Below are 19,943 nucleotides of genomic sequence, written 5' to 3' on the forward strand. Positions count from 1 at the left end.
TTTAAATGATGTGGACAAAACATACTGAATCATGTTCTCATAGTATCCAAAGATAAGAAGTTATTTAAAAATTTACCCAGTTTTGTTGTTTTCTAAAAGCAAAACAAACCCAAAACATATTAGCAACATTCTGTCAGCTTATGTTCATTCACAGAATTAGCAAGCACATATCTTTAATACCTACCATGGATTAAAGAGATCTTGGGCACCAATTTATACTGAGTGTGGAAAATGGGGGGGGGAGGCGAATATAAAACTTTACTCAACTGGTTTGGGAACTCACTAGATGCCGGTGACTCACTGAAGCAGGAGTAAATGAAAAATGGATTTGGATGGAAGCAGAAGCTGGGAGAGAATGATATACACAATTTGAATCACAGTGGCAGTTAGATGTATTGTTCATTAGATCAGGAGAAATCTAGAAAAATGAGGATGTATTGTTCATAAGCCCTTATGTCTGCAGCCATGAAAATGGGATATGACTGCTAACAGAGTTTGCATATATTGAAAAAAGAGAATAACAAACAGCACTATAGAAATAACAGATAAAAAAGATTCACAAAGTTTTTAAAGTGGTCTGAATTAGAATTATAACTAGAACCATGAGAAGAGAGTATCAAGAAAGCTCTAGAATAAGTTCCAGAAATAAGACGCTGGTGATAAGTTTCATGACAGCAATATGATTTGTATTTAGAAATATAATGCAATATTCCTAGTTAAACTAAAATGTTCAAAAGAGTATAAACATAAGAAAAAATCTTCAACAGAAAAAGAACAAAGAGAGCTGTCCAATTTTTCTGCCTTTTGAGGAATTTCTATGAGAGACTGGGTGAGATAAAAAGAAATCACAATCCATGTTTCTAAGAATTTACTTCACATAGGTCTATGAATATGAACATCTACTAACACAAAGGGTTCAGAGTAGGCTGTGGGCTTGATAGGAGATCCTCTTTTGGAATCCTTTCTGATAAAGATTAAGGCCATTGACATAAACTGGTTTAAGAAACCAAAGTTCATATGCCTTAATAAGACATCCTTCATTTGTTTCCCTGCCTCAACAATTTGGTTTCCATCTATGGGCAAAAGTGCCTTTGTGGGAACTATCGGACAAAAGCATCATACATCAAGAGACTCAGAGGGAGACTAGCCTACTCATGCCTTAGGTAAAAGGCATATAAGACCTCAACCCCAGGTGTAGACTCTGTAGTGATCCATGAACCAACTCTACTCCTCTTAGTTGTGGTCCAGGATCCTTAGAAAAATACTGTCTTAGACAATCACCCATGGACAAGAGAACTTTTATGGAAATCCAGTCTATAGAAAAGAAGTTCCAGAACACTGCTGGGAGCAAAAAATATGAGTTTAGACTTATCACAGAGGGTAAGAGGAACAGTTTGACTACTTACATCACCTATTCCCCAAGGCAGCACAACTTAGGACCATGGGGAATGTTCTTGGCCAATGAATTTATCTATGGAGGAAAGTGAGAGTGTATGAGTGAGCACTCAGTTTCCTAGCTATGTGAGACAGTGTCAAAGTGGCTCATTTCTCTCTGCAATTCTGAGCTGCATGACTGGAGGGGAGAAAGAGTTTGAGAGAATAGCAGGAGTCTTATAAGGCATTAAAGGGATACATATTTTACTGTATTGCAAACCCCACTAAGAAACTTGCTCACGAGCTGCTCCATGTACTTTGCCTACAGTTCCCCCTACCTCATGGGCAGCCTCAGAGTTCTGCAGGCCTCACCCCCACACCGTCCCACCCTGCAGCAGAGAGCCAGTCTAAATGCAGGCCAGGGAGAGGCCATAACATAAGCTTTAGTGCTGCCTTTGGAAAAACAAAAAGAGGCTGTCAGCAAGCAGCCTGATGTGCTGCAGGACCAAGAGAAGGCATACAAGCTTAAGAATTCTGTCACAAGAGAGGGCAGGAATAGTGGGGCAGGTAATTAATAGAAGTTCTGAGAAAGCCTCAGAATCCCTAGCAGTACAGATGAAAGTTACTTCTGTCCTGAAGTACTTAATGACTGGAGGAGGTGACTGCTACTTTAAATATGAAGATAGCAATGCAAAACTTCAAGGAACATGAAAAAAATCATGGAAACATGATCTTACAAAAGATCATAATAATCTACCAGCAACTGATCGCAAAGACATGGAAACATAATTTTCCCAATAAAGAATTTAAAATAGCTGTTTTAAGGATACTCATGAGCTGTAAGAAAACACAAAAACATAATTTGATGATATTAGGAAAACATACATAACAAAATGTTAAATTTCACAGAGAAATCATAAAAAAGAAATTCTGGAGAAGAATACAATAAATGAAATGAAAATGCACTGAAAAGCATCAACAGCACAACGGATTAGATAGAAGAAAGAATGTGAATTAGAAGACAGGCATTGTAAATTATCTACTCAGAGGACAGAAAGAGTAAAGAAAGTCTGTATGAATTATGGTGCATTATCAAATGAATCAATATCCACCTTATGAGAATCTCAGAATGTGAAGAGTAAGAAAAAGGGGAGAAAGCCTATTTAAAGAAATAATGTCTGAAAACTTCCAAGTCTGAAGAGATTTTTGATATCCAAGTTCATGAAGCTCAAACAAACTCAATTCTAAAAAATCCTCTCCAAGACATATTAAAATAAACTGTCAGAAATCAAAAACAAAAAGAATCTTAAAAATATCAAGAAAAAGAAGCTTGTAAATTACAGAGAACCCCCATGAGACTAACAGATTTTTCAGCAGAAATCTTACAGGCCAGGAGAGAAGAGGATGATGTACTCAAATAACTGGAGGAAAAAGCCACAAACCAAGAATACACTATCCACCAAAGTTGTCCTTCAGAAATGAAGGAAAAAGAAAGACTTTTTCCCATTAAACAAGAGTTGAGGGAGTTCATCACCACAAGAACTACTTCCCAAGAAATGCTAAAAGAAGTTCTTCAAGCTGAAATGAGACACTAATTAGTAATATGAAGACAAAGGTATGTAATACACTGGTAGAAGTAAATATATAGATGAATTCAGGAAACTTTAATACTGTAACATGGTGCGTTAAACATTTAACTCTAGTATAAAGGACAAGAACGTCAAAAATAACTATAGCTATAATAGCTTGTATATGAATACAAAACTGTGACATCAAAAAAATTAAAAAGGGGAGTAAAAAGTAGAGTATTTTTGTCTCTGATCAAAGTTAAGTTGTCAAAAAAAAAAAAAAAAAACTCAACAAAGTTGTCACCAGCAAAAAACAGAATATCTATAAAGTGTTTTATGTAAGCTTCATGGTAACCATAAACCAAACCTACAGCAGATAAAGATAAAAAAAAGGGAACCAGAGCATACCATTACATAAAATCATTCACAAAAGAAAGCAGCAAGAGATGAAGAAAACAACAGTGGAACCACAGAACAGCCAGAAAACTATGAATGCAATTACATAAGTCCTTACCTATATAATAATTATGCAAATGTGTATGAACTTTTCAGAAGTCACAGTGTTTGGATGGATAAAAAATAAGACCCGAGGATCCCTGGGTGGCTCGGCGGTTTGGTGCCTGTCTTTGGCCCAGGGTGTGATCCTGGAGTCCGGGGATCAAATCCCACATCGGGCTCCTTGTATGAAGCCTGCTTCTCCCTCTGCCTGCCTGCCTGCCTGCCTGTCTCTCTCTCTATTATTAAATGAATAAAATCCTTAAAAAAAAAATAAGACCCAACTACATGCTGTGTATAAGAGACCTACTTAAGTTTTAAGGACATACATGGCTTCAAAGAAAAGGCATGATAAAAGATATACCACACTTGTGGAAACCTAGAGAGCAGAGGTAGCTATACTTGTATCAGACAAAACAGACTTTAAGCCAAAAACTGTAATAAGAGACAAAGAAGGTCATAAAATGATTAAAAAGTCAATTCAGCAAGAGGATCTAACAATCATAAATACATATATACACAATGTTGGCGCACCAAAACATTAAGCAAATATTAACATCTGAAGAGAGAACTAGAAAATAATGTAAGAATTGTACGGGGCTTCGCTTTTAATCATGGATATATCATCCAGACAAAAAAAATCAAATTAAGGGCAGCCCTCGTGGCCCAGCAGTTTAGCGCTGTCTTCGGCCTGGGGTGTGATCCTGGAGACCTGGGATCAAGTCCCATGTCAGGTTCCCTGCATGGAGCCTGCTTCTCCCTCTACCTGTCTCTCTCTCTCTCTCTCTCTCTCTTGCTCGCTCTCACTCTATCTCTATCTCTGTCATGAATAAATAAATAAAATCTTTAAAAAAATCAAATAAGGAAAACACTGAATTTCAACTATACTTTAAACCAAATGGACCTAAAAGACACATACAGAATATTCCATCCAAAAGCACCAGAATACATATTCTTTTCAAGTGTACACTTAACATTCTCCAGGACAGATCTTTTGATAGGTTAGAAAATAAGTCTTAGTAAATCAAAGAAGAGTGAAATCATAAGAGGCATCTTTTCTGACCAAAACAGAATGAAACTAGGAAACAATAGCAGGAGGAGAGCTGGAAAAATCACAAATACGTAGAAATTAAACATCACACTCCAACAATCAATGGGTTAAGAAAGAAATCAGAAGGAAAATTAAAATATATCTGAAATGAAAATGGAAATACAACATATCAAAACCTATGGGATACAGCAAATTAGTACTAAAAGAAAGTAAATAGGAATAAATAACACAAAAACACAAACATAACTGTTCTCTTGAAGGAACTAGGGAAAAGAACAAACCAAGTAAAAAGCAGAAGTAAAGAAATAAAGACTAGGGCAGAAATAAATTAAACATAAACCAGGAAAACAATAGAAAAGACCAATGAAACTAAGGGCTAGTATTTTTCTGACAAACATAAAAAAAAAATTAGAAGAGTCAAATAAAATCAGAACTGAAAGAGGAGACATTACAATTCCTACCACAGAAATACAAAGGATAATCAGAGACTACTATGAACAATTAATAAAACACCAACAGATTAGATAACCTAGAAGAAACGGATAAATTCCTAAAAACACCATTTACCAAGACTGAATCATGAAGAAACAACATCTGAATGGACTCATAACAAGAAAAGAGATTAAATCAGTAATCAAAAATCTCCCAAAAGAGAAGAGCCCAGGATTAGATGGTTTTCCTGCTGAATTCCAACAAACATTTAAGAACTGGCAAAATTTTTTCTGAAATTCTTCTAAAAATTGAAGAACAGGGCAGCCGCCTGCAGCCCAGGGTGTGATCCTGGAGACCCAGAATCGAGTCCCGCGATGGGCTTCCTGCATGGAGCCTGTTTCTCCCTCTGCCCGTGTCTCTGCCTCTCTCTCGCTCTCTCTGAATGAATAAATAAATAAATCTTTAAAAAAAATAAAATAAATAAAAATTGAAGAACAGTCCCAACCTCATTTTTTGAGACCAGCCATACCCTGTTACCAAAGCATATAAGGACATTAGAAGAGAAAACTACAGGCCAATATAATAGCAAACCAAATATATTAGCACTGTACTAACAAACTAATATATTAACAAACCAAATTCAACAGTTAAAAGGATCATACGTTGTCATCAAGTTGGACTCTTATTCCTAGGATGCAAGGATGGATCACCATATGCAAATCAATAAATGGGATATATATATTATCAGAATAAATGATAAAACCATATGATCATCTCAACAGATACAGGAAAAAGAAGATAGAGAAAAACGCATTTTACAATAATTCTCAAGAAAGTGAGTATGGAAATAAAATATCTCAACATAATAAATGATATAAATGACAAGCCTACAGGTAACATCATATTTAATGGTAAAAGGTCAATAACAAGATGAAGGTATCCATTCTCACCACTCCTATCCAACATAGTCCTGGAAGTCCTAGCAGGACTTAGGCAAGAAAAAGAAATAGAAGGTACACAAATAGAAAAGAAAGCAGTAAAAACAGTGTTTGTTTACAGATGATATGATCTTACATATAAAAAAATCTCCTAAAGACACCACCAAAAATTGTTAAAACTAATCAGTGAATTCAGTGAAGTTGCAGGATATGAAATCAAAATACAGATATCAGTTAAATCTATACACTACCAACAAAGTATCTGTAAAAATAGAAAATAGGGAAAATCCCATTCATAATACCATCACAAACAATAAAATACTTTGGAATAAATTTAACCAAGGACATGAAAGAGCTGTACAGTATTACAACACTTTGATGAAAGAAGTGGGAGAGAAGACACAATGAAATGCAAAGATACCCTGTATTCATGGATCAGAAGAATTAATATTGTTAAAATGTCCATACTTCCCAAAACCATCTATTGATTCAATGAAATCCCTATCAAAATTCCTTTTTTTCCCCATAGAAATAGGGAAAAAAACCCAAACATTAAAATCTGTATGGACCACACAAGATCCCACATACCTTAAGCAATCCTGAGAAAGAACAAAGTTGGAGGCATCACCTTTTCTGGTTTCAAACTATAATACAAAGTTACAATAATCAAAATAGTATGATACTGGCATAAAAATAGATGTAAAGGCTAATCAATGCCAAGAGTACAGAAATAAACCCATACACACAAGGTCATTTAATATATATTTTTTAAGATTTTATTTATTTATTCATGACAGACACAGAGAGAGAGAGAAAGAGGCAGAGACACAGGCAGAGGGAGAAGCAGGCTCCATGCAGGGAACCCTATGTGGGACTCGATCCCGGGTCTCCAGGATCATGCCCAAGGCTGAAGGTGGCACTAAACTGCTGAGCCACTGGGGCTGCCTGGTCAATTAATATTTAATAAGGGAATCAAAAATACTCATGGGGAAAAGATAGTCTGTTCAATAAATGGTGCTGGGAAAACTGGATAATTGCATGTAGAAGAATGAAATTGAACCCCTAGTACAACATTCACTAAAATTGACTCAAAATGGGTTACTAACTTAAACATAATACTTGAAATTGTAAATCTCCTAAAAGAAAACACAGGGGAAAAGCTCCTTGACATTAGTTTTGGCAATGATTTTTTGGATATGATATCAAAAACATAAACAACAAAAAGCAAAAATAAAGGGGGACAACAGCAAACTAAGGCTTCTACACAACAAAGGAAACAATAAAGTATAAACATGATCAATATAGGAGAAATTATTTGCAAAATATGTATCTGACATGGGGTTAATATCCAAAATATACTATCAACTCATACAACTCAATAGTAAAACATCAGTCTCATTAAAAACTGACTGGAGACCTGAGCAGACTTTTTCCAAAGAAAACCTACAAATGGCCAAAAGGTATATAAAAAGGTATATGACATCACTAGTCATAAGGGAAATAATGATTTCCTCAACTACAATGAGGTATCAAATCTGTTATAATGGCTGTCATCAAAAAGACAACAGATAAGAGTTGATGAGGACGTGGAGAAAAGGGAACCCTTGTGCACTGTCAGTGATATAGCCGCTATGGAAAAGAGTATGGAGGTTCCTTAAAAAAGTAAAACTAGAATTGCTGGGGATCCCTGGGTGGCGCAGCGCTTTGGCGCCTGCCTTTGGCCCAGGGCGCGATCCTGGAGACCCGGGATGGAATCCCACATCGGGCTCCCGTGCATGGAGCCTGCTTCTCCTTCTGCCTGTGTCTCTGCCTCTCTCTCTCTCTCTCTCTCTCTGTGTGACTATCATAAGTAAATAAAAATTAAAAAAAAAAAACTAGAATTGCTGTATGATCCAGCAATTCTGTTCTGGGTATATATCCAAAGGAAGTGAAATCATCTTGAAAAAATATCTGCATTCCCACGTTCACTGTAGCATTATTCACAATAGCCAAGATATGGAAACAACCTAAATGTCTATGATTGAATAAATAAAAAGAAGATATGGTATGTACACACACAGACGCACACACATACACACAATGCAGTATTATTCAGCCATGAGGAAAGGAAATCCTGCCATCTGCAATATGGGTAGACCCTGAGGATATTATGCTAAGTGAAATAAGTGAGAGAGAGAAAGACAAATACCCTATGATCTCACTTATGTGAAATCTTAAAAAGCCAAATTCTTAGAAACAGAGTAGAGTGGTGGTACCAGGGTTTGGGAAGTGGGGGAAGCGGGGAGATGTCAGTCAATGGGTATAAACTTCTAATTATAAGGTGAGTAATTTCTAGGGATTTAATTTACAGAACAAGGTGATTACAGTTAAGAATACGTATTATATACTTGGAATTTGCTAAGAGAGTAGGTCTTAAATGTTCTGAACATTAAAAAAAAGATGGAAATTATGTGACAAGATGGAGATGTTAGCTGATCCTGTGGAGGTAATGATTTTGTAATATACAAGTATCTCAAATCAAAACCTTTTATTATTTTTTTAAGTAAGCTCTATGTCCAATGTGAAGGTCAAACTCACAACTCTGAGAACAAGAGCTGCATGTTCTACTGATTGAGACGAGGTACCCCACCACTGTACATTTTAAACTAACACAGTATTCTATGTAAAGTATCTCAATAAAGCTAAAGAAAAAAATTTGTTAAAAAGAAAGCAAAGTGTTATATTTTTAAGACCCTGAAATTCTGGGAGTTGTTGAAAATTCCCCTTAACTGGGATAAAGACCAAACTAAGCTTGGACAAAGCACTTAGTTAAGAAGAAGAGCTGAAGAAAAAAAAAAAAGTAGAGCTGAGGAGAAAACATAATGGAGAAAGCTGGTCCTTGTATAATGGTTTCACTAATCACAGTGAAGGACAGGAACATATAAGATGAATTCTTGGGGTGCCTGGGTGGCTCAGTCAGTTGAGCATCTGCCTTTGGTTCAGGTCACGGTCCCAGGGTTCTGGGATTGAGCCCCATGTTGGGCTCCCTACTCAGCAGGGAGCCTAGCTTCTCCCTCTCCCTCTGCTACTTCCCCTGCTTGCGCTCTTTCACTCTCTCTGTGTCAAATAAGTAAAATCTTTTTTATTTTATTTTTTATTTTATTTTTTTTAAAGATTTTATTTATTTATTCATAGAGATGCAGGGAGAGAAAGAGAGGCAGAGACACAGGCAGAGGGAGAAGCAGGCTCCATGCAGAGAGCCTGACATGGGACTCGATCTAGGGTCTCCAGGATCACACCCTGGGCTGCAGGCGGCGCTAAACCGCTGCGCCACTGGGGCTGCCCAGGAAAATCTTTTTTAAAAAAATAGATGAATTCTCTTCATAATACTGCCTCAGCCTCCGATTTCTCCTCAGGAAGATGGACCAATAAACTAGTAAATAAAACTTAAAAACCAACACGGCAGATTTGGTAAGAAAATCCTAACTGCACCCAGGCTCAAGACTGAGAGAATTCAAAAAGAAAATGAATAATTTCAAAGGTAATATGGGAAGAAGGAGGAAAGATGGCAGAGTAGGGTGATCCTGAGCTCACCACCTCATCCTACTGAGGAAACAGCTACATCTAAGCGACTAACTGAAAATAATGTGAAGACTGATAGAACAGGCCTTCCACAGCCAATTATAGAGAGAAGGCCTTTGAAAGGGTAAGAGAAATGGACATGTGGTTGAGAACCAAACCTCTGGCATGAATGACTAACCATAAACTTGAGGGACATCACAAGCATGGAGAAGTGATAGGATCAGACCCCATACCAAGCACCCCAGGTACTGGAGATCTGCACTGGGAAGAGTCCCCATAAACCCTAGACTTGAAAACCAGCAGGGCTTAACTTCAGGAGCTTTAAAAATCAGTGGGATTAGCTCCAGGAGAGCTGGAGGGCAGTAGGAAGCTGCCCTTGAAAGAGCCAGAATACTAATTGGCCTGAGACATAGCACAGAAACAGTAGTGCTTGGAGTATATGTGAAGATTATTGACTAATCTTAGAAAGTGTGCTGGAGGGACAGGGAACAAAAATGCTGGTAAGAGCCATTTCTCTTCCCCTCCCCCAACCCAGATAAACCAGAGGCTTGTGAAAGCCAACACTAACCCTCTCTATCTACCCTGCTAGTACTGTGCCCCAACCTAAGGTCCCCCTGTCAACCTTCCCCATCCACCTCATCCACCTCAGTAGGCATCCCTCTGAAACAGCTCCTACCTCCTCTCCCTGGCAGACAGCTCTGGACAGACTTGTGCCACTCCTAACTGACTCTTGCCCTGGGGAGGAAGATCAATAGCCCCACACACCAGTGCACATGCAGTTCCTGCAGAAGGATCTCTTAGCTGTTGTGCAGGCAGCAAACCCTGCCCTTCAGTTTGCCTGCAGATGCGACAGGCTAATTGTAGACAGGCAGGCTAAAAGTTTGCCCTACTCAGCAACAAGCCCATGTTGGTGGCAGCCAGGTCCCTCAACAATTCAGGGAGAAAATCCTGCTCAGTGTGCCCACAAGCAAAGCAGGTCATTGCAAATAGCTTGGCTGAAGGCAAATACAGCTAGGCACAAGAGGAGGGAGCATGAAGCCTACAGAGAGGACACCACTGGAGCACCTTGGTCCTACTCACCAGTAAGGGTTGCATTATAGGGAACCAGACTACTTTTTTTTTTTTTAAACATTCTATTTATTTATTCATAGAGACACTGAAGGCAGCGCTAAACTGCTGAGCCACAAGGGCTGCCCGGAACCAGACTACTTCTACAGTAGTCCTCAACTTTCAAGACCAAGAGATGTAGCTGACCTACTTAATATATACACAAAAAGTACACAGAAAGTTAGAAATGAGACGGAAGACTATGTCCCAAATGAAAGTACAAGACAAAATCAGAGTAAAAAAGTGAAACTAAATGGAGATAAGCAATAAACTTGATAAAGAATCCAAAGTAATGATCATAAAGATTCTGACTGGACATGAGAAAAGGGTGGATGATCTCAGAAGTCAAGGAAGGGATAAAAAGTATGAAAAAGAACCAGTCAGGGGATCCCTGGGTGGCGCAGCGGTTTGGCGCCTGCCTTTGGCCCAGGGCGCGATCCTGGAGACCCGGGATCGAATCCCACGTCGGGCTTCCGATGCATGGAGCCTGCTTCTCCCTCTGCCTGTGTCTCTGCCCCTCTCTCTCTCTCTGTGACTATCATGAATAAATAAATAAATTCTTTAAAAAAAAAAAAAAAAAAAAAAGAACCAGTCAGGGCAGCCTGGGTGGCTCAGCAGTTTGGCACCTGCCTTCAGTCCAGGGCGTGATCCCGGAGTCCCGGGATCTAGTCCTGTGTCGGGTTCCCTGCATGGAGCCTGTTTCTCTCTCTGCCTTTGTCTTTGTCTTTGTCTCTCTCTCTCTCTCTCTCTCTCTCTCTCTCTGTGCCTCTCATGAATAAATGGATACAATCTTTTTTTAAAAAAGGGAAAAATGGATAAATAATACAATAGTAGTAAAAGGTTTAAATCCACTTACAACAATGGACAGATCATTCAGAGAAATTCAACTAGGAAACAGCGGCTCCAAATGACACATTAGACCAGATGGACCTAACAGATATATACAACATGACTTTCAAAAACAGCAGAGTAGGGGATCCCTGGGTGGCTCAGCGGTTTAGCGCCTGCCTTTGGCCCAGGGCGTGATCCTGGAGTTCCAGGATCGAGTCCCGCATCGGGCTCCCGGCATGGAGCCTGTTTCTCCCTCCTCCTGTGTCTCTGTCTCTGCCTCTCTCTCTCTCTCTCTCTCTCATAAATCAATCAATCAATCAATCTTAAAAAAAAAAAACAGCAGAGTACATCTTATGTTCAAGTGCACATGGAAAATTCTCTAGGACAGATCACATTTAGGCTTCAAAAGAAGTCTCAATAAATTTAAGAAGACTGAAATCATATTAAGCATGTTTTCCAACTCAACAGTATGAAAATAGAAAAAAAACTGAAAAAAAGAAAACTGAGAAAAAGAAACAGATGTATGCTAAACAACATGTTTACAACAACCATGTTAAAACAACCAATGGGTCCACAAAGAAATCAGTGAGGAAATTAAAAAATATTTGAAGACAAATGAAGATGAAAACACAACAGTCCAAAATTTGGGGGAATGTTGCAAAAGCTGTTAGAAGAGAGAAGTTTATAGTGATTCAGGCCTACCTCAAGAATCAAGAAAAATCTCAAATAAACAACCTAATCTTACACTTCAAGGAGTTAGAAAAAGAACAAATGAAGCCTAAAGCCAGCAGAAGAAAGGAAATGATAAAGATAAGAAAAATAAAAAGGATATAGAAACTAAAAAAAAAAAAACAGCAGAAAAGATCACTAAAACTAAGAGTTATATCTTTGAAAAAATTAATAGAATTGATAAACCTCTAGCCAGACTTATCAAAAAGAGATTTCCCAAATAAATAAAATCGCAAATGAGAGAAGTAACAACCAATACCACAGAAATACAAATAATTATGAGTATTATGAAAAATTATATGCCAAAAAATTGGAGAACCTGTAAGAATTGGATAAATTCCTCCAACATATAAACAACCAAAACTGAAACAAGAATAGAAAATCTGAACAGATTAAAAAAAAATCCAGCAAAGAAATGGAATCAGTAATCAAAAAACTCCCAACAAACAAAAATCCAGACCACATGGCTTCATGGTGAATTTTACCAGACATTTAAAGAAGAGTTAATACTTATTCTTCTCAAACTATTCCAAAAAGTAGAAAAGGAAGGAAACTTTCAAATTCACTCTATGAGACCAGATTACCCTGATACCAAAATCAGATAAAGACATTACTAAAAAAGAGAACTACAGGCCAATATCCCTGATGAACATAGATACAAAAAATCTCAATAAAATACTAATCGAATCCAATAATACATTTAAAATATCATTCATCACAGTCAATTGGGATTTATTACTGCGTTGCAAGGGTGGTTCAATATTCACAAATCAATCAACATGATACTTTACATTAATAAAAGAACAGATAAGAACCACATGATCATTTCAGTAGATGCAGAAAAAGCATCTGACAAGTACAACATCCATTCACTCTACAAACCCTCAAAAAAGTAGGATTAGAGGGAACGTATCAACATAATAAAGGCCAAATATGAAAAACCCACAACAAATATTCTATATGAGGAAAAACAGAGCTTTTCCTCTACTGTCAGGAACAAGACAGGAATGTCCACTCTCAACAGTTTTATTTAACATAGTCCTGGAAATCTTACCCACAGCAATCTGACAACAAAAAGAAATAAAAGGCATTCAAATCAGGAAAGAGAAAGTAAAACTTTTACTATTTACAGATAACACGATACTATATATAGAAAACCCAAAAGACTCCACAAAAAAAACCCGGCTAGAACTGATAAATTAATTCAGTAAAGCCACAGGATACAAAAATCAATCTACAGAACTCTGTTGCATTTCTATATTCCAATAATGAAGCAGCAGAAAGAGAAATCAAGTCATCAATCCCACTTAAAACTGTCCCCAAAACAGTAAGATGCCTAGGAATAAACCTATCCAAAGAGGCAGAAGACCTGTACTCTGAAAACTATAAAACACTGATAAAAGAAATTAAAGATGACACAAAGAAATAGATATTCCATGCTCACGGATTGGAAGAACGAATATTGCTAAAATGTCTGTGCTACTCAAAGCAATCTACACATTTAATACAATTGCTAGCAAAAAATATCAACAGCATTTTTCATAGAAATAGAGCAAACAATCCTAAAATTTGTATGGAACCACAAAAGACTCAGAATAGAAAAGCAACTGAAAAAAAAAAGTTGGAGGCATCATATTCTGGACTTCAGGTTGCATATTATAAAGATGCAATAATCAAAACAGTATAGTACTGCACAAAAACATATAGATCAGAGGAAAAGAAAACCCAGAAACGAACCCTCAACTATATGGTCAATCTTTGACAAAGCAGAAAAGAATATCTAAATGGGAAAAATATCTTTTCAACAAATGGTGTTGGGACAGCAAAACATAAAATGAAAACACTAATTCAAAAAGATACATACACCCTTATGTCTACTGTAGCCTTCTTTATAATAGCCAAGATATGGAAGCAACCCTAGTGTCTACTGATAGATGAATGGATAAAGAAAATGAGATATACATACATATATACACATTATACACACATACATATATATACACACATATATATGTGATGGAATATTACTCAGCCATAAAAAATGAGATCTTTTAAAAAAATGAGATCTTGCCATTTCAACTGACGGATCCAGAGGATATTATGCTTAGTGAAATAAGCCAGAGAAGGAAAAACAAATATCAGCTGATTTCACTTCTATGTGAAATCTAAAATACAGGGACTCCTGGGTGGCTCAGTGGTTGAGCATCTGCGCTTGGCTCAGGGCGTGACCTGGGGTCCCAGGATCAAGCCCTGCATCAGGCTCCCCATGGGGAACCTGCTTCTCCCTCTGCCTGTGTCTCTGCCTCTCTCTCTGGGTCTCTCATGAATAAATAAAATCTTTAAACAAAAAAAGAAATCTAAAAGATCAAATACAGAGAACTGTTGGTTGCCAGAGGGTAGGCAGGTGGGTAGAATGAGCAAAATAAAGAGGACTAAGAGGTATAACCTTCCAGTTATAATAAAATAAATAAATAAAAGGAAATATGAAATCTACATGATCTAAAATGAAAAAAGAAATCTGTAACAGTATGCTACTGTATCACAGAATATTGCTCTTCCATCCCAGTATATATACTCTATCCCTTTTCCAAATTTTGGCTAGGCTCATGGCCTCCTGGATTATTCTTCAATTCCCTGGAATCTAGGTATTTTTATATAACCATATTCTGGATAATGAGATGAAAGTAGAAATATAATGTGCAACTACTGGAGAAGTTAAAGGGATGAGGTCATACTTTTTCTGTCTTCCTCCTTCCTGTGGAATAGTAAGGAAATGAGATAGCCAGGCAAATCTAGTCATTTGGGTTAATGAAGCAGAAGCCAACTATTAGAGGATAATAAGACAAAGCAATGAATAGAAGGATTCTGGTTCCCTATTCCTTGGAGATAGAGGACTAGATCTGTTTGTTGGTACCTGAACTTCTACATAAGGGACAAATAAAATTCTGTCCTGTTTAAGCATCCATTATCTAGGATTGCTGCCACAAGCTGTCAATAGGGTGAATCTCTAGAGACAGATAAAAATGCTCATGCCAGGAAGAGAGCAGTTCAAAGTACTATTTTTGCAGCAACCACGTAGGTATATGTTCTTAGATCCCCTTCAAGAGAACTAGTTTTGATAAGCACAGTTGGTGAACATCCTCTAGCTATTCCATCCTTGCTTCCACTATTGAGTTCATGCTGAGACCATGATCTATCTTCCCAAGCTATTCCCAGCCAAGACTAACAGTGAGGGTATTAGAGTCTAGATCATTTCTACCTGATGTGAGACTCATGGGAAAGCTTTGGTCAGCTGGCTAAGTCTTTGAAACTGTTGTATGGTGATCTGAGTTAGCAGAAGAATCAATGAGCTTAAAGAGAAACAGATCAATAGAAACTATGCAATCTGAAGAAGAGAAAGAAAAAAAAATTTTTAAACAAACACAGACTTAGAGAAATGTGAAACAGCAATAAGCATATCAACATCTGCATATATGAACATCAGAAGGAGAGAAAAAGACAGAAAAATATTGAAAGAAATGGCTAAAAAAATGCCTAGATTTTTAAAACCACCGTAATACACAAATCCAAGACACTCAATGAACCCTAAGCAGGATAAAATATGGAGATACAAACCTAAACACATAATAACCAAAATGCTGAAAGTAGACTTCCAGGGAAGATGGTGGAGCAGGAGAACCCTAAGCTCACCTGTCCCACAAATACAACTAGATAATATTCACATCAGTGTAAGTAACCCAGAAAATTACCTTAAGACTGTCAGAACAACTCTCCACAGCTAAATAAAGGGAAGAGGCACCATCAAAGAAGGCAGGAAGGGTGGAGATATGGTCAGGAACTAAAAAGACTCAAGGGACCATATTTGGGAGGGAAGGGTGCTGCTGGCACAGAGAGGGGAGAGAAACAGATTTTCTCACTGGGGAGCCCAGTGAAATGAATCCCCAGAACATTGGTTTTGAAAACCAGAGTGGGGGATCCCTGGGTGGCTCAGCGGTTGGGCGCCTGCCTTCAGCCCAGGCCGTGATCCTGAAGTCCCGGGATCGAGTCCCACGTTGGGCTCCCTGCATGGAGCCTGCTTCTCCCTCTGCCTGTGTCTCTGCTTCTCTCTCTCTCTCTGTAGCTCTCATGAATAAATAAAATCTTTAGAAAAAAAAGAAAAAGAAAACCAGGGGGGTTGAGATTCATGAGTTCTTACAATAAGTGGGACTCAAATCCTGGAACTTTAAAAATTAGCAGGTTCAGCTCTGGGAGAGCTAGGAGGTTGAGAGGAAACTGAGCCACCCCACAAAAAGCACAAAAAAGCCCCACAGAAGTACAACACAGAAATGGCAGTTTGAAAAACTCCAGGGGGATATGGGAGGGACATTTGTTTACTAATCTCAGAGTGCATACTAGAGGGGCAGGGATCCTTAGAAGAACTTCTCCAGGATTAGCAATATCCAGTGTAGTGCCTACCTAACTTGCTAAGTATGTCCTGCTCCTTACATTCCTGTGTGGACACACCCCTTCCAGCCAGGCCTCAGCTCTAGGTTTCCTTACACAGCAGAACTTGCTTACAGCATACATCCTGAACGGCCCCCACCTGCTCTGGTGGATTTGGCCCCTGCAATATGCTCTTAGTGAGAGTCCTTCCAAAGCAATGCCAGAAGCCTGGTGGCATGTAAGCAGCCCTCATAAGAGCCAACACCACTCCAAAGTGATTCCTTGCCCTAGTGAGATGGAAAGATAACCACACACAACAATCAGACTGTGACCCTACTAGTAGGCTGGGAGCAACAACACAAGAAACAATCAGTGTTGGCAACAATGTAAAGAAAAAGAAGCCCTTGTGCACTGTTGGTAGAAATGCAAACTGTCTAAGCTGCTGTGGATAACAGTATGAAGTTCTGCAAAAAATTAAACTATCTTATGACCCTGTTATCATACTACTGGGTATTTCCCCAAAGAATAAGAAAATACTAATGTACAAAGATATATGCACCCCTATATTTATTACTGCAGATTTATAGTAGCCAAATTATGGAAGCAATCCAAATATCCATTGATAGATGAATGAATAAAAACGATGTAGTGTATACACACACACACACATACACACAATGGAATACTATTCAGCCATAAAAAGAATGAAATCTTGCCATTCTAACAGCATGGATGGAGCCAGAGAGTATTAGGCTAAGTGAAACAAGTCAGTCAGAGAAAGAAATACCATATGGTTTCACTCATATGTGAAATTTTAAAAACAAAGTTAACAAAGAAAAAAAAAAAAGACAAACCAAGAACAGACTCTTTTTATCACAAGGAACAGACTCTTAACTTTAAAAAACATACTAAAAAATAAAAATAAAAAACATACTAATGGCTACCAGAGGGGAGGTGGGTAGGGCAGTATAGGTAAAGTAAGCGAAGGGGATTATGAGTATACTACCACTGAGTTGTATACAGAATTGCTGAATTATAGTATTGTATACTTGAAACTAACATAACACTATATGTTAACTATACTGGCAATAAATAAATAAAATAAAACAAAATATAAAATAAAATAAAACTTTAAAAAAGTAAAGATAAAAGGAAAACCTTTTAAGCAGCAAGAGAAAATCCATTACCTACAGCCCATAATAAAACTACAGCTGACTTCTCATCAGAAACAGTGAAGGCCAAATGGCAATGAGACAATGTACTCAAAGTGCTTAAAGAGAAAATACTATCTACTAATAATTCTTTTTAAAGATGTACTTATTTTACAGAGAGAGAGAGAGCGCACACACGCACACAAGTGAGAAAGGCTGGGGGTGGTGTTGGGGGAGGGGAGAGGCAGAGGAAGAGAGAATCCTAAGCAGACGCTGCACTCAGTGCAGAGCCTGATGCAGGGCTCCATCTCATGACCCTGAGATCGTGACGAGAGTTGAAACCAAGAGTCAGACAGTTAACCAACTAGGCCACCCAGGTGCCCCTCAACTAATCTTTCAAAGTGATCTTTCAAAAATAAAAATGATTATACTAAATAAAATAAGCCAGACAGAAAAGGAAACATATTATTCTACTTATGTAAATTATACAGAATAGGCAATTTTATAGAGACAGAATGCAGATTGGTGGTTGCCAAGGGCTAGGGGAATGGGAGAATATATGCTTAATGCACGGGGTTTTAGAGTGATGAAAATGTTTTAGTACTAGATAGAGGTGGTGGCTGCACAACATTGTGAATGGCATAGTGAATACCACTGAATTATTCAATTTAAAATAAATGTTATATTCTGTGAATTTCACCTTAAAAAATAAATATGAAATGTATTTCCAGATAGACAAAAACAGAGAATTCACTGTTAGCAGGCTGGCCTCACCAGAAATAATAAAGCAAGTTCCTTAGACTCAAAAGAAGTGACACTGAACAATAATTAAAATCCTCATGAAGAACTGAGTAGCTCAAGTGAAGGACTAAGCCAAGTGCAGAGCACACAATAGGCTTATCAATTTAATTTTCCCAGGCACTCTGCTCTATGTTTCTGGAGAAATGAACCTGTTATTTCCAGATGAAAAACAGATAATATGGCAAGAAAAAGCACAAAAAGGGATATTCTTCCTCTAGTAGCTAATTTTCTTATGTCTGAATACATATACTTTGTCATCAATATCCTGAGACCTTCCAAGGCCTTCTTTTACACAATGTTAGGCTTCATATTGGCACTCACAGGCTCTGAAATGTATAACTATATTAGGTTTCCTTACTTCTCATGCCCCTTTTTCATTTTATTTCTACTGAAAAAAGACAGAGGGTAAGCTGAAAAAGGAAAACCTTCTCCTTCCCCTTGGAAGCCTGGGATAGACCATGGAGGTAGGCAGTTCAATGTGTGCTCAGAACTTCCCCACACTCTAGCACACTAAGGTGGAATGAGATAGTAGTAGTTATGAGGGCAAACTGCCATAGTCAAGTTGGAAGGATTTTAAGTAGCCTTTGGTTCCCATCGTAGCATACATCCTGAATAGGGTGTGTTAGGGCCCTTGAGAAGACAAGGGGGCCCCACAGGTTGTGGGATATATGGAATCCAGGAACTCTTTGAAGAACATGACAGAGACTCAAAAACTCTCTGGAGGGAGCAAGATCTAAAGGAGGACAGTTGAAAAGGAGAGGCCCTTGTACCATGACTGAGATGAAACATAACAAAAATTCATCAGCTACAAAATGCTAAGAAAAAGCTAGCTAAAGCAGATTTACTGGATATCAGCCAGCACACATCCATGAAGAATCACAAGAATTGGGGATCCCTGGGTGGCTCAGCAGTTAAGCGCCTGCCTTTGGCCCAGGGCGTGATCCTGGAGTCCCGGGATAGAGTCCCACGTCGGTCTCCCTGCGTGGAGCCTGCTTCTCCCTCTGCCTGTGTCTCTGTCTGTCTGTCTGTCTCTCTCTCTCTTTCTGTCTCTCATGAATAAATGAATAAAATCTTTAAAAAAAAATAAAAAAGAATCGCAAGAATTCCCATCTTCCTCCCCAAGTTATAGAGATCTTCTTCCGTATCTCAGACACCATTTTAACAGAGGACAGGGATACAGAGGGGAACCTGATTATTCAAAGAAACAATTTACTGATGTATAGTTTTGAGCCAGATTGCTTTAAAACTACCTTTTTTTCCATTCTATTTAAGATAACTGATAAAGAATATCAGAACATACTTTTAATGCACATCTCAGTGTAGTATGAGTAATTCTGTAACCCTTATACATATGAAACCACTGAGTAAAGTTAATGGACAAAAAGTATGGAGTATGATGTGAGGAGGTAACTGAGTTTCAGACAATGTTCAAATTCTCCAAAGAATTTATAATCACAAAATTTACTTTACTAGGATAGCACTG

At 38.0% G+C, this 19,943-nt stretch overlaps 2 protein-coding genes across 7 annotated transcripts in view; one reads left to right on the top strand and one right to left on the bottom strand.

Annotated features, from left to right (window-relative positions):
* Positions 1-19,943, top strand: part of LOC112643556 (zinc finger protein 570) — a 131,807-nt gene that overhangs the window by 58,967 nt on the left and 52,897 nt on the right. The gene's annotated exons all lie outside the window — the stretch shown is intronic.
* LOC112643531 (zinc finger protein 569) overlaps positions 1-19,943 on the bottom strand; it is a 51,181-nt gene that overhangs the window by 11,394 nt on the left and 19,844 nt on the right. The window contains exon 3 of one of the 5 annotated variants that reach the window (XM_035703565.2): positions 6,447-6,502. The exons of the other annotated variants lie outside the window; for them this stretch is intronic. The gene's annotated coding sequence lies outside the window, so the exon portion shown is untranslated. The remainder of the gene's footprint in view (positions 1-6,446; positions 6,503-19,943) is intronic. 5 annotated transcript variants of the gene reach the window in all.

The sequence above is a fragment of the Canis lupus genome, chromosome 1, assembly GCF_003254725.2.
Source record: "Canis lupus dingo isolate Sandy chromosome 1, ASM325472v2, whole genome shotgun sequence".
NCBI classification, from domain to species: domain Eukaryota; kingdom Metazoa; phylum Chordata; class Mammalia; order Carnivora; family Canidae; genus Canis; species Canis lupus.